Genomic DNA, 13,625 nt, shown 5'->3' on the forward strand with positions numbered 1-13,625 from the left:
AAAACGTACAGAGGTCCCTTCTGATTGAGAGGGCTGCTAAATCTGAGATCCTACGGGCCGAAGTGATGGCCACGAGGAAGGACACCTTGAGTGTCAAGTTCTTGATGGATATGCTCTCTGCTGGTTCAAATGGGTCCCTAGTGAGAGCCGAGAGCACCAGTGCCAAGTCCCAGTTAGGGAACCTGTGCACAGTAGGAGGGCGTAGCTTAGAAATCCCTTTAAAGAATTGCTTAATGAGATCATGGCCTGCCAGCGATTCCAACGGGTGACACTTCAAGTCTGTTGACAGTGCCGCTATTTGATGCCTGAGTGTGTTGACGGACAGGCCTAAGCTTACGCCTTGCTTTAGGAATTTGAGAATGTCTACTATAGAGAGATCCAAGGGGGATCGAGCCATCTCTGTGCACCATTTACAGAAGCTCCTCCAGGTTGAAGAGCTTCAGGCTCTGTAGACAGCCTTCTGGCTGATAGCATAATGTCTGAGATGTCCTCTGGGACCCTGCGTAGCTTTAGCGTGAGCTGCTCAAGCGCCAGGCGATCAGTTGCCACCAGTTGGGATCTGGATGTGGGATGGAGCCCTGAGACAGCAACCACTCTGTCACTGGGATCCTCCAGGGGGAGACTATTGACAGAGCCACTAAATCCGCAAACCAGGTCCTCCAGGGCCAGTGTGGGGCCAGTAGTACCACTTCTGCCCGCTCTTGTACAATCCTTCTGACCACCCTGGGGATGATTGGAAGAGGTGGGAAGGCATATAGAAGGCCCTTCGGCCAGGAACAGCGAAGAGCATTTATGCCCTCTGCCCCGTGGGACCTGAATCTAGAAAGAAATCTGGGGACCTGAGCATTGAGAGGTGTGGCGAAGAGATCCATTACTGGTGGCCGAATCTGGAGGTGAGTTGCTTGAACACCCCTGGATCCAGGGACCATTCCACCTGGTCGATGTCATGGCGGCTGAGCCAATCCGCCGTCACATTGTCCACCCCAGAAATATGTTCTGCCATGATTGAAAGGAGCCGTGCCTCCGCCCACAGGCCTAGAGACATGGCTTCTGCCATCAACTGTTTGGACACAGTACCCCCCTGTCTGTTGATGTGTGTTTTGGCTGTGATGTTGTCTGTTAGCACCAGTACATGATGCCCCTTCAGAGTTCACTCGAAGTGACCCAAGGCCAATGCAATGGCCCGCAGTTCCAGCAGGTTGATGCTGAAGAGCGCCTCCTCTGGGAACCATGTGCCTTGAGCCACCATGTTCCCCAGATGAGCACCCCACACCAGAGTACTTGCGTCTGTTGTGACAGTCACTCTGTCTGGTTCCAGGAAGCAGGTTCCTTTGTCGATGTCTCCTGATTCCCACCAGCACAGCGACGACCGAGCTTCTTTGGTTAAACGAACCTTGAGCGATGACGCTCCGTATCCTGCTCGCTGAAAAGGGAGAAGAAACCACTGGAGACCCCTGGAGTGGAGGTGTGCCCAGGGAACAATGTGAATAGCTGAAATCATCTTCCCCAGCAGTGAGGACAATATATGGAGCTGTGATACTGGGGAATCCCTTACTGCCCTGGTCAAATCCCTGAGACTGTGCCATCTTTCCTCTGATAGGGACACCATGCACAACACAGTGTCTATCACCGCCCCCAGGTGGGTTAGGGAAGTGTTTGGGGTCAACTGACACTTATTTTGATTGATCATGAACCCATGGCCCTCCAATACCTCCCGAGTAATGGCGATGTCCTGGAGGGCTCGCTGTCTGGATACTGACTGAACTAAGACATCATCGAGGTAGCACTGTACTCTGACTGGGACCGTCCTGAGGTATGCCACTAGCACCGAAAGGACCTTGGTGAAAACCCGGGGTGCTGAGGAAAGGCCGAAGGGAAGGGCCTTGTATTCATAGTGCTGACCCCCATATGCGAATCTGAGTAAACGGCAGTGGGAGTCTCTGATGGGGATGTGGAGGTAGGCTCCCAAGAGATCTATAGAAGTGAGGTAGTCACCTTGCCTGATTCCCCCCAGGATGGTTTGGAAGGTATGCATCTTAAACCTCCGGTACTTAACATACTCATTCAACCGCTTTAGGTCTAAAATGGGCCGCCACCCCTCAGATGATTTTGGCACGACAAACAAGATGGAGTAGAATCCTTGTCCTCTCTGGGCCTTGGATGGCTGCTATGTCCAGAAGGTGCTGGATGGCTTCTTCCATGATTTCCCTCTGGGCCAGGTTTTTTGGCTCTGGGCAGCCCACGAAGAAGTCTGGGGGAGTTGTGAGGAATTCTATCACTAGGCTCTTGGATACGGTCTCCCGGACCCAGTGGTCCCTGGTCGTAGCCTCCCACCGGCTGGCAAAGGCTGCCAGACGACCCCCGATGGGAGGGCAAACCCCTTTAGTGGTTTTGGCGGTAGGGGCGACCACCTGCCCCTCGAAAGGGGCATTTGAACTGATTACCCCTATGGGGGTTCTTGTCACCCCCGTTCTTGGTCTTATGGTTGTAGTGGGAGGGAAAACTGTTGTAGTTTGAGTGGAAACGGTTGTAATTGAAGTTGTGGGGCCTATACCCCTTCTTAGGATAGGGGTTAGGCCTGGCTGCTGCCCTACGAGTGTTAGTGGGCAAACCCTTCTTTTTGTCCTTAGTCTCGATGAGGAGAGTGTCTAATCAGGAGCCAAACAGCAACTGACCCTGCAGGGGTGCTGCTGCCAGCTTCCACTTGGTACGGGCATCCCCTGGCCAAGAGCGGAGCCAGTTGAGACGTCTGGCCACTGTCACATTGCCCATCGAGCGGGCCGCGAAGCGCGTTGCCTGCAGGGTGATGTCTGCTGAATACCTGGCAGCAGCCAGGAGCTTGTTCAGGTCCTGGTGGGCCCTCACGTTGGATGCTGGGATGTGCTCTTGGAGGGTCGATAGCCACTTCAGTGATGTGTGGGTGAAGAAGGAGGCTGAGGTGGAAGCTTTGATCGCCCAGGCAGCTGACTGATGAGCTCGTTGAAGAGCGATGTCTGTCCGCCGTTCGTCTGGTTTGAGCAGCTCCTCTGCATCCCCTGGCATCTGGGTACTGGAGTAGAGGGCTAGGACTGCCCCATCTATTTTGGGCATCTGGAGTTTCTGGTCCAATTGCGGAGTTACCGAAAAATATTTTTTGTCTAACGCACTAGGAAGGGGCCCCACCACTGGGTTCTGCCACTGTCTATCAATGGCATCCAGGAATAGCTGCGGGGTGGGTATCAGCTGCACTGGGGCCTTAGTTTCCTCAAAGACAGGGTCAGATTGGGAATCCAGTGTCTTGGGCTCTACGGCTGTGGACTTTAGGTTGGCTGTGACCCTTGCCTTGTGTAGAAGAAGGTGGAATAATGAAGGGTGAAAGAGCCCTGATGAGGATGGGAGCTCTGGGGCCGGTGCCTTATCCTCCGAGAATTCTAGGTCTAGTTGGCTCTCTTGGGAACTGTCTTCCCAAAGTTGGCCCTCTTCTAGGTCAGACAGGGGATCTGATGTTCCCTGTTCAGGTGATGGGTAGCCGTAGGTTTCCCTTTGGCCAGTGGAGGTTGAAGCCTCCTCATAGGCGGGTCCCCCTGTTGCTAGAGGGGGCCCTGACCGCTGCCTCAATGCCCCTTCTAATAGCTTCATTAATACATGATTTGTCTCCCGGGTTTGCCTGACTGAAGACTGGTTGAGACTGGGGCTAGATCTGGGGCCCTTCATCTGCCAAAGGACCTTCCCACAGGTCTGTGTCTCCCAGACCCAGGGCTAGATTGCCCATGGACAGGATGTCCGAGGGAGTATTGTTGCCTGATGAGCCGGTGCTGTATCTCCCCCGGCTTCCTGATGCTGATGGTGTCGGAGAATGATCTGTGGGGCCCCCTGTTGGGGCCCCTGTTGCTACCTCAGCCCCATCTTGGGTAATCTCCATGTCCTGCCTGAGAGATTTGGCCTTAGCCTTGCCTTGGCGTGTCCCTCTGTAAGCCATGCTTATGCGCGGGATCTGAATGAGCGCGTGTAGACTTGTCGACACATATTGTGAGACAAAAGGCATATGGTTAAAAGGGAGGTAGTAGCCTTGCTTCATCCTCCAGGGGGGGTATGTTGGGGGCCCCCATGCTGCAGGAATAAGGTGAAATTCTCCCCATTTATCCTCTGTCTTCCCCTCTCCTTTGTCCAATCCAAAGGTTACTCAAAATAGCCAAAAGGGATTTCTTCCTCATTTTAATGATTCTGTTTAAAATAAACATATAAAATGAATAACCATATGAAATAATATGTTCCATATCAAGGGAGGCTGTAGATGTAAAAGGTGCATAAGCAGTAGAGAAAACAATCCTATCAGCATCCCCTATGCTGATCCTGAAGATGGGGGGTTATTCCTCCAAGCCTCTGCTGCAGTTTAAAAGTTTTACTCCCCTTTGTCTCCTCCCTACTTGGAGGAAGGAGGGGTATGCGGGGGGGAGGAGGCATGGGAAAGGAAGTGGGTGGGTAATCCACCCAGTCATCCCCTTTGTGATTGCCCCCTCCTCCCTCCCCCAGTAACATCCGGTTCAGCGACCTCATGGTTGAGGAAAAGGAAATTCTAGAGGAAAAAAACAAGCATGGGAAGGAGGGGGGGGGAGAAGGTGCCTGAAGCAAATGATCTGAGGCTGTGCTGGGATAAACTCCCCCCATTTTTTATGCCAGCATACTAACGCCCAGAAGACGCTGTGGAGCAGGAAAACGTATCCCTTTTAATGGCAAATTGCCAAGCCACCAGGTGATCCTGAGAAAACGCAGCCAATGGGAGGCTGGTTGAGGCTGATTCTGGCAACGCCTCCGCGGGCATTTAAACAGTCTTCTGGACCTCGGTGAGGAAAGTGAAAGAGAGCATAGCGCTCCAAGCTTGTGTGCCCAGCATGATCCAGGATGGGGAAAACATGGGCGGTGAAGCGACAGCATAGGAAGAATTGTGGAGGGGGGGAAATGCAGGAGAATGATTCCTCCCCCCCCCGGGTGTAGCAGCAAGCGGCAGCGAGCGTTTCTTTTTCTATCCCCCCCCAACCGGTCTCGGTCCAAGAGAGAAGTGTGGCCGGCAAACTGAAGAGGGGGGTGGGTGGCAAACTTTGACTACCCCCAATAGCTCGGCCCATGGGTGAGGGACAGGTGTAGGAATTTAGTTGTGCCGTCCCTCAGGGTATATCGCTCCTCCATCCCCTCCTCAGCGTGGGCTTACCGTACTTTTGCTGCGTTGGAAGCACTAGGGGAGGGGAGACCCTGCCGACTCTCAAAGTCCTGCTGGACCGATCGGCTTGGTGCTGCTGTTGATAATGCCTGATGTCCAGAATCTTCTGATCCTTGAGTGTAGTAGTTCAAGTATTGGGAAAGTAATGCAATGTTAGGCCTAAGCCTGTAGTCCAGTGAAGGAGAAAGCACGCGTCCTGAGTCACGGACTGAATCGAAGAGGGGGTGGTTTTGGGGGATCTTCCCTTTTAAGTAATTGATTCAGTCCTATCACGTCACAAGACCATCATAACCCAATCTATTGGAGGATAGCTCTGCCCACTGGAGAAGAGAAGCTGCCTAGGGAAGGATCAGATCAGAGGGGAGAATCCTGCAGCTGCATAGTGGGAGAGAAAGAAACTCAGAAAGGATCCTGGCTAACTTTTCAAACTGAAAAAAAATTGGTGGGAGATTTGTTGTTTCAGATTTGCAACATTTGGTTAATGTCACATTACCATCAAGTAGAATTGCCACATCTGGAGGGGTTTTCCATCAGGATGACCAGAGAGAAGATTAGCCTGACACCTTTCTTCTTGATAAACCCCCATGCTGTCTGGGAATCTACCTGTGGTTTCTAAAGAGTTTATGAATATTTTTTTCATTTTATTTCTCATCTGCTCTAGAATCTTCTCTATAATTGACGAATTGTGTCAATTATATTTTCTCTATATTTTGTCAGTATATGAGTGACAAACTTTTTCATTCACCTTTGAACATAATGGCAGTTTTATTTAACCATATTTGGAGATTAGAAAATTATAGAAGAAAGACTGAATGTGGGATAAGAAACCATGTTTTCTGTATTTCAAATTCCTGGATGTTTCCATTCTAGTTTCATCCCTTTCTGGAGAAGAATGAACATTGGAATATTTCACAACTAAACTGTACTTGGACCAAAATGGAGAGATAAAAGCAGATCTGTTCATTGTCAGCAACTTGGTTCTCCCCAAGGGGGATGTCAAGACAGAGGATCTGGCGGATTTTATAAGACAGAGACTTTTTATCGACCAAGTTGCTCTTTCACGGCTAAAGTTGCTCAATAAGGTGGGAGAAATTTTGCTGTCTTTTCTCTGTTTTCCAAAGCCTGAGGTCCCATTTCAAGTGGGGAAAGCCTAGAGTCTGCAGGATGGTTGGCCTTCCATGCCAGTTGGCATTATTTAATGGAAGTTCTTCAATAGATAGGACCTAAGTGGAGCAACTTTGCCATGTTTCATGGAAATCTTTCAAGATCTTACTGGTCAGAGGTTTCTTTCCTCAACACAGTTTAATTCTACATTAAAAAAACCTGAATGAAATAAAAGTTTCCTAAACCTTTTAGAGTAAACTTTATTCTCACTTTTAATATAAATATATCCTCTTCCTTAAATCTTTTTTCTGCAATTCCATCCCATCAGACTTTATTAAATAGAAAAGTACTTTATGGTAATGTTGAATTACAAAAGCAAAAGGGAGGAATTAAATGAAGAATCTGCCCATTGTAATACCTCTTGCATCTGTTTAGAAGAAATCAGAGATTTCATATTTAATTCAGTTAAGACCAAAGGCTAATTGTCTCCTGCCATTTTTACCTACATTTTCTATAGATGGAGAGTCCTAACGTATTTCCTAACACTTTCTCTTTTTTCTGCTCAGTCCCTGCCTGAGTCCAAATGTGCGGAAAGTTGTCATCCTGGATTTGTCAAGAGGGCTCAAGAAGGAGAGCCAGTTTGCTGCTATGACCACATTCCTTGTCCGGAGGGGACCTTCTCCACTCAGGAAGGTGGGTGACCCTGAGGAAAATGGGAGGTTTTGTGGAACTTGGTCCATCCAGAACATTTTCATGAAAGTGCAAGTTAAAAGGCAGATTGGAGCAAACGTGTTTTTTTTTTATTTGTAACCTACGCAATAAAGTAAATCAAAGTAAATCAAAAAGACTTTGAAGGAGGGTTGAGAAGAGACGGGAGGAGGGCGTGGCAGATTGGTCAATCTTTACTAACAGCAGAGGAAATATCTCTTCTGCTTTTGAGTTTGGAGAACTGCTGCTAAGTTTACCTTTCTAGGACCATCTGAGATCTTTGAAACTTGATGAATTCTTCTAGGCCCACCTTCTGAAAGACCTTGCAATTCACTGTATATTGGCCTCCCCTTGAGGATCACTGAGAAGGTCCATCATGTGGTGTTATGGATAGTTTTGGGGAAAACTCCTTACACAAATATTCTGCCCACCATATCGATCCTTTGATCAATGAAAATAGAGCTGGAAGGGACCTTGGAGGTATTCTAGTCCAGCCCCCTGCTCAAATAGGAGAACCTATACCAGTGATGGTGAACCTTTTTGGCCAACCGAGTGCCCAAACCAGAACCTGCAGATACACATGCTGGAGCATTGGAAACTCAAAGACTAGCTAGCCAGCGTGAACATGCCTGTTTTGGCCATTTTGGGGACCATTTTCTGGCTGTTTCTGGCTGGTTTTCAAGTCAATTTTGGTCCGAAAAACAACGTGAAAACTGTCTTTTTTTGGCTGTTTTCTGGACCATTTTCCATGTTGTTTTCAGGCTGTTTCTCAGTGCTCCACTGCCTGCATTGGAAATCAGAAGATCAGTTGGCAATGGCACAGATTCCCAGAGTGAGGGCTCTGCATGCCACCTCTGACACCCATGCCGTAGTTTGCCATCATGGATCTATATCATTTCAGACAAGTGACTGTCCAATATCTTCTTAAAAACCTCCAATATTGAAGAACACAAAACCTCTGGAGGCCAGCTGTTCCACTGGTTAATTGTTTTCACTGTTAGGAAGTTTCTCCTTAATTGCATATTGCTTCCAGATGTTATAGGATACTCTAGGCATTCTCCAAGTCCCTTTAACTTCCATGGGGCAGGACCCAGGATGTTTGACTAAAACATTATATAATACATTATTAACCTCTAATAATGTAGGTTCCTATGAAGATTCTACATACTACACAGAATATAATTAATATCATATGAGTCCCCTCAATTTCATATACCTAGATACATTTTTAAAAATACCCTTCTTAGCTCTTTTTAATGAAATAGTTCAGAAATACTTACTGAAAAATGTTCCTGGAATTAGGTGTTGTCCAAAAAAATATTTATTGTAATGTAAAAAATCTATAAAAGAAATATTGCTTTTTATTTTTTAGATACTAAAAATTGCACCAAGTGTCCAGATGATAAATATCCTAATGAGCGCAGAGTCCAATGTATCCCCAAAGTTATAACCTTCCTATCTTATGAAGACTTTCTGGGCATCATTCTGGCCTCTTTTGCCCTACTGTTGTTCTTAATCACAGACCTTGTTTTAATCATCTTCATTAAATATTGAGAAACCCCCATTGTCAAAGCCAACAACCGGGACCTCTCCTACATCCTCCTCGTCTCTCTCCTGCTTTGCTCCTTGTCTTCTACTCTCTTCATTGGTCAACCAAGGAAAGCCACCTGCCTTCTCCGACAGACAGTTTTCAGCATCATCTTCTCAGTTGCTGTTTCTTCTCTCTTGGACAAAACCATCACAGTCGTTCTGGCTTTTCTGGCCACAAAGCCAGGAAACCAAATGAAGAGATGGTTGGGGAAGAGCTTGGCCAACTCCATCATCCTTTCTTCTGCTGCTGTCCAAATTTTCATCTGCTCCATCTGGTTGGCAGTTTCTCCCCCCTTCCCTGAATCTGATCTCCACTCCCAGCATGGAGAGATCATCCTGCAATGCAATGAAGGGGCTGTTGTCATGTTCTACGTCACCCTCAGCTACATGGGCTTCCTGGCTGCCATCTGCTTCACGGTGGCTTTCCTGGCCAGGAATCTGCCTGGGGCCTTCAACGAAGCCAAGCTGATCACATTCAGCATGCTGGTCTTCTGCAGTGTCTGGGTGACTTTCGTGCCCACCTACCTGAGCACCAAAGGGAAATACATGGTGGCTGTGCAGGTCTTCTCCATCCTGGCCTCTAGTGTTGGTCTGCTGGGCTGCATCTTCATCCCCAAGTGCTACATTATCCTTCTGAGGCCAGACCTGAACACAAAGGAGCATCTCACAGCCAGAACAAATGTAAAAACATGATATATTACACTATTGTGATGTTGGCAAAAATGTTACTGACTTTTATTTTATTTCCATTTAGATAGTATGCAAGAGTCAAATAAAACCATGTTTATATGTTTCAAAATGGGAAATTGTTGAACAATGGGAATTCTTGCAGCTCCGTCCCCTTTCAATAAATCTTGCTAAAGAAATCTTTGAAAAATTCAGAGGAATTCAGCTGTTCAGCAACAGCTCATGAATGTTAATGCTTATAGATAATAATGTGGGCACTTCTTAGCAGCTAAAAGTGTTTGTGAGAGAGAATGAGCAGGAAAAGAGGTCAGGATGAAGCTGTTGGGATCAAGTACCAGTCTGGTTGCCTGATCCTCTCCGTGAGAATGCCAGAATGATGTGAAATGTCATGTTTGATCGGTTCTCAGCTTGGAAGGGAAATCTTCATCCCTGTTATATAATTATTTCTTTCTTTAGGATTTCAATTTGGCATTATTATTTTTTTCTGTACTTCGCACCAAAAAAAAAAAAAAAGTAAATTTAAAAAATAAAGTTTCTAATGAAATGTCCAGTGTGTTTTTTTCTTTCAAGCAGAGAAATAAAATAGCAGTTTCCCGGTGTTTTAATTTTCCACTCTACAATTTCTGCCTAGAGCATTTACTCTGCTCCTCTTCCAAGCTTGTCTTGTCTGTGAAGTGCTGGAGAAGATGTGCAGAGAATGGAGACCTTGAGAATCTTCCCAGGAGGAGGTTGAAGGGATCCTCTCTAAAGACAGGTCACAAAAGTTCAGTCCTGCATAATATTCATCCAAGTCTACAAAGGGGGTGAATAAGGGTGGGAACCAGGGATGGGATTCAAGTAATTTAAAAACCTGTTCTCTGCCCTATTGATTTCTTCCAACAACCATTTTCCCAAACTAGGGGAAGAGCCTTCTCCGTGGGGGCCCTGGCCCTCTGGAACCAGCTCTCCCCAGAGATTCGCACTGCCGCCACCCTCCTTGCTTTCCGAAAAAGTTTGAAAACTTATCTTTGCCGCCAGGCCTGCGGTCCCTAGATCTCCTCCACCCTGACCAACGAAGGTGCTTAGAGTGAATTACTGAGTGGATGATAAATTGAATGTTTTTAAAGTTTGTAGGAACTTTTAAAGTTTTTTTAAATTGTAATTAATTGGATTGAATTGATTTAATATGTATTCTATGTCTGTTGTGAGCCGCCCCGAGTACATGGAGAGGGGCGGCATACAAATCTAATCAATCAATCAATCAGTCAGTCAATCAAACAATAAAGAATGAATGAATGAATGAATGAATGAATGAATGAATGATTGAATGAAGGAAGGAAGGAATGAATGAATGAATGAATGAATGATTGATTGATTGATTGAATGAATGAATGAATGAATGAATGAATGAATGAATGAATGAATGAATAGCTCAGAAAGTTAACAACCGGTTCTCCTGAAGTGGTGTGAACGGGCTGAAGTTCATCACTTGTAGGAACATATAGATTTCGGGAAGAGGCACCCATGAAAACTGTCCTGCTTTCCAACCACCCAGATTGCTGATCCATTGGGAATCAATGTTTAGGTCTCAAAATGGCTCCTAATAGCGAATGGAATCCCTTTGCAACTTCCATTTTAAGGAGATAAGAAAAGCTCTGATGATTCAGATGAAGGTCACTCCAAGATGTGCAGTCGCCACATAAATACCTCTGGTTCTCTCACAAGTGGAAGGTGGAGACTTATGACTTTGCCCAACATGGAACAGGCAGTTTCCCTCGATTTCACTTTCCTCCATCTCACCACACAGGATTGGACTCTCAGCCCTCTTACATTCTAGGAATCCCCAATTCTGGTATCCCTGTCTCCTCCCCCTTTGTGTGTGTGTGTGTGTGAACTCTTGAACCATTTCCAATGGCTCACCTGTTATTGGAAATGGTTCAAGAGTTCACACACACACACACAAGGGGGGAGGAGACAGGGATGGAAAAAGAGGAGAAGATAGTAATAACAGTAATAGATTTTGGTTTTGTTTTATTATTAATTTCTTTTAATAAAAAAGAAGGGAATTTTTTCTTGTTTATTTATTTATTTATTCATTCATTCATTCATTCATTCATTCATTCATTCATTCATTCATTCATTCATTCATTCATTTATTTATTTATTTATTTATTTATTTATTTATTTATTTATTTGGACCAGGACTCACTGCTCACAGTCACTCATGGCCTCATCACCTCGAGGCTCGACTACTGTAACGCTCTCTACATGGGGCTACCTTTGAAAAGTGTTCGGAAACTTCAGATCGTGCAGAATGCCCATGTCACACCAACACTCTGCAGTCTGCATTGGTTGCCGATCAATTTCCGGGCACAATTCAAAGTGTTGGTTATGACCTATAAAGCCCTTCATGGCATTGGACCAGAATATCTCCGAGACTGTCTTCTGCTGCATGAATCCTAGCGACCGATTAGGTCCCACAGAGTCGGCCTTCTCCGAGTCCCATCAACTAAACAATGTTGGTTGGCGGGCCCCAGGGGAAGAGCCTTCTCTGTGGCAGCCCCGACTGTCTGGAACCAGCTCCCCCCAGAGATTTATTTATTTATTTATTTATTTATCTATTTATTTATTTATTTATTATTTAGATTTGTATGCCGCCCCTCTCCGCAGACTCGGAGGTTAGAATTGTCCCTACCCTCCTTGCCTTTCCTCAAAACCCACCTTTGTCATCAGGCATGGGGGAACTGAGATATCTCCCCCGGGCCTATATAATTTATGTATCGTATGTTTGTAGGTATGTCTGCTTAAAAATGGTTTTTTTTAACTATTTTAAATTTTAAATTGTATATTATTAGATTTGTTATAAACTGTTTTATTGTGTTGTGAGCCACCCCGAGTCCATGGAAAGGGGCGGCATACAAATCTAATAAATAGATACATAGATATATAGATATATAGATATATAGATAGATAGATAGATAGATAGATAGATAGATAGATAGATAGATAGATAGATAGATATAGATTTATTTATTTATTTATTTATTTATTTATTTATTTATTTATTTATTTATTTATACTTCTATGTTGCCCAGTCCCAAAGGGACTGCCGCTCAGACACTATACTTTTCCGCCCACACAGAAAAAAAATTAGAGTATTTCTTATCATATATCACACAGATTATATTAGGAAATTCTCTGTGTTTAAATTCTTATTAATAGCTGAATTTGTGTCATATCATTGTATAGTGCTACCACCAATTCTTATCTTACCATTTGGCTAACAACATTTTGGTTCCGTTTTTATATCTCATATTTCTCCAAAAATGAAGTTTGAATGATTATATGACCAAAGTACAGAAAACAATGCTGCAAGCTGTGAAAAGAGAGAACATTATGAAAACAACAGAAACGAAGGCAGAATAGAAGGAAAAACAACTGGTTGTTGTCAGATTAAATAGATGGAAAACCAAAGCTTTGCATGGACAATGCTGGAAAAACATTGAAGGAAAATGTGACGACAACATTACATGGCCATGGCTTAAGATGGGAACCTTCAAGAAAGAAACAGAAGGTTTAATATTCGCTGCTCAAGAACAGTCACTACAAATTATTATTATTAATAATAATAATAATTATTATTATTATTATTATTAATAATAATAATAATAATAATAATAATAATAATAATAATAATAATAATTGCCATGAAAGGAAAGATACAGAAATCGCCTGACAATCCAAACTTCCCAGTTTGCAATGACAAATATGAAACAGTTTCACACTTAATATGTGAGTGCAGCAATATCATGCAAAGTGGTTGCAAAGCTAGATATGATCCAGTTGCTAAATTACTTCACTGGTCATGATGTAAAAAAATTACGACATTCTTGTATCCGAAAAGTCATGCGAGCACAAAGTGGGAAAAGTAACTGAAAATGAGATGGTGAAGATCTCATGGGACTTTCGAATACAGGTGTATTGTCATTTGGAACACAATACGCCAGATATCACGGTTGTCAAGGGCCGAAGAATACAGTTTATTGATATCGCTGTAACAGGAGATACCTGAATCGAAGACAAAGGACTTGAATAAATTACAAAATATCGCAACCTGGCCATCGAAACTACACAGCTATGGATAAAACATGTAACTGATACCCTTTGTCATCCTGGAACTTGGTACTACTTGGAATGTCGCAAAACACATCAAGAAATTGCAGCTTTCTGCAATAACACCAGCAGAACTTCAAAAACTGCGCTACTCGGAACCTTGTATGTCAAGAATATATCTGGTTGATACCTCGGACACTGGAAGCAACCCATGTCAACCTTGAGCACCAGTCAGTGGTCTTCGGGA

The 13,625-nt window shown here is 44.7% G+C and overlaps 1 pseudogene; it reads left to right on the forward strand.

Annotated features, from left to right (window-relative positions):
- The first annotated feature begins 8,443 nt into the window (after positions 1 to 8,443).
- Positions 8,444 to 13,337, forward strand: LOC139158198 (vomeronasal type-2 receptor 26-like; annotated as a pseudogene).
- The last annotated feature ends 288 nt before the right edge of the window (positions 13,338 to 13,625 follow it).

Source organism: Erythrolamprus reginae, chromosome 1 (genome assembly GCF_031021105.1).
Source record: "Erythrolamprus reginae isolate rEryReg1 chromosome 1, rEryReg1.hap1, whole genome shotgun sequence".
Taxonomy (NCBI): Eukaryota; Metazoa; Chordata; class Lepidosauria; order Squamata; family Dipsadidae; genus Erythrolamprus; species Erythrolamprus reginae.